The sequence below is a fragment of the Oryzias melastigma genome, linkage group LG16 (assembly GCF_002922805.2).
Source record: "Oryzias melastigma strain HK-1 linkage group LG16, ASM292280v2, whole genome shotgun sequence".
Taxonomy (NCBI): Eukaryota; Metazoa; Chordata; class Actinopteri; order Beloniformes; family Adrianichthyidae; genus Oryzias; species Oryzias melastigma.
The window spans coordinates 18457494-18457801 of NC_050527.1; positions in this window are offsets into that span (position 1 = coordinate 18457494).

A 308-nucleotide genomic window follows, 5' to 3' on the forward strand; every position below is an offset into this window, starting at 1 on the left:
GAAAAGGGCTCTTTGGGCATCAAGGGGCAAAGGGGCAGGTGCCCGAGCACCCAGCGCCCCCCCCTCTGCACGTGCCTGGACAAAAGTACTCTTTATGGAGCCATCAGGCCATTTATAGCTAGCACGTAACTTTTAAATGGTCACAAGAATTAAACTATTACAGTTTTATATTTTTCAGTAGGTGTTATAACAATTTTGATTGATTTTAATCTGACAGTAGAACCTTTCAAAGAAAAATTCAGTGTCAAAAAAGTTCCTCCTAAAGCAGTAAATTAATTTCCACTTATTGTGTAATTCCCTCATTTAAG